Raw genomic sequence first — 1,592 nt, 5'->3', positions numbered from 1 at the left:
TTCTTCCTTGTCTTCCAAGCCATCCGATGAAGAATCTGCATCTTGATTTCCTCAATAACTTTATCCCCCGACTGATTGAATTTGTCAAAGAACTTCCTGTTTCGTTCCCTCCAAATATGATATACCGTTGCCGAGATACCAAGTTTTTGAACCGTAGACCAAGATTTCCAAGTTTGAGTGGACCCTCTGTGAAGAATATCCTCCCAATTGTTTGGACAGTTCGTTAATCCCACCTCCATTTTAATAATTTCCCAAATACTGCTTGAGTAATTGCATTCAAAGAACAAGTGATTGTGCGTTTCAATCACTAATTTACAAAACACACACTTTAAATCCGGCGGTTCRTGCTTCCACTGACTTATACGATCTTGAGTTGGCAATTTCTTCTGACAAGCCATCCACATGCAAAGAGCATGTTTAGGCACGTACGCTTTATTCCAAACTAGTTTATASCAATKCACAACYGGCTTCACCTCTTGGATAGTTTTCCAAGCCAATTTTATCTCAAAATCAACCCGAGAAAGTTTATTATCAAGCCATCTGACCGTATCCTCCACATGACTGGGGAACGGAATCAGAACACCCTGCAGCTGAGGATATTGTTGAATCCAATCCACCGGCCAATTAGTACCAAAACGTTGCATTACATCAGATACCGTGGAGTTATTGTGAAATCCCTGGCCATTAATGAATCTATAAGACAGGGATTGAATGAGAGGACCCGACTCGCTCCATGTATCTTCCCAAGCATGCGTAGATAAACCATTTCCCACATTGTAGATAAAGAATCTCCGGCAATGAGATCTTAAGTCTAAAAGGCTCTGGAGTATCCACAACCACTCATTCCTCTTCTTGATAAACCAGAAATTACGTCCCCGAACACAGTGAGACCGAATCCAAGAGACCCACATAGTATTTCAGCCCTTTAGAATATCCCAGATATGTTTAAATAGAAGACACCTATTCCAAGTCGCAAGTTTTTTCAAACCAAGACCCCCACTTTGAATAGGCAAGCCAACTGTATCCCAAGCAACTCGACATTTACCCAACTGACCCTCTGCTTTATTCCATAAAAAATTACGAAAAAGCTGCTCAATTTCATGGATTGTGGTTGCCGGTACAAGAAATACCGACATCCAAAATGTTTGCATTGAGTGAAGCACTGAGAGAATTAGTTGTCGACGCCCTCCATAGGAGAGGAATTTATTCTTCCAGTTTAAAAGTCGAGATTTAAGCTTTAACACAAGGGGATTAAARTCRCGTACCTTCAGACGAACCGGAGAAAGAGGAACTCCCAAGTAACGAAACGGGAAAACCCCTGGCCGAAAAGATAAACTATCACGTATAAGAGTTTGAACCTCCATTGCTACATTCCCGAAAAACACCTCACTTTTTTTCAGACTTGGCAACAATCCCGAACATTCTTCAAACAAAAGAACTAACTAGTTGTTAATACGACTAGTTGGGTAGAATGTGTCTTTAGTGTCCTCCATGGGTCCATGTACACTCATTGGGTATATTGGGCCTATTTAGTTGTAATCGTGTCGTTTGGATCAAAATGACAATAAATGGGTCATAATTAATCTGATTAG

Source organism: Cynara cardunculus, unplaced genomic scaffold, assembly GCF_001531365.2.
Source record: "Cynara cardunculus var. scolymus isolate 2C unplaced genomic scaffold, CcrdV1 Un_Scaffold_7434, whole genome shotgun sequence".
Lineage (NCBI taxonomy): Eukaryota > Viridiplantae > Streptophyta > Magnoliopsida > Asterales > Asteraceae > Cynara > Cynara cardunculus.
This window is presented reverse-complemented; position numbering follows the sequence as displayed.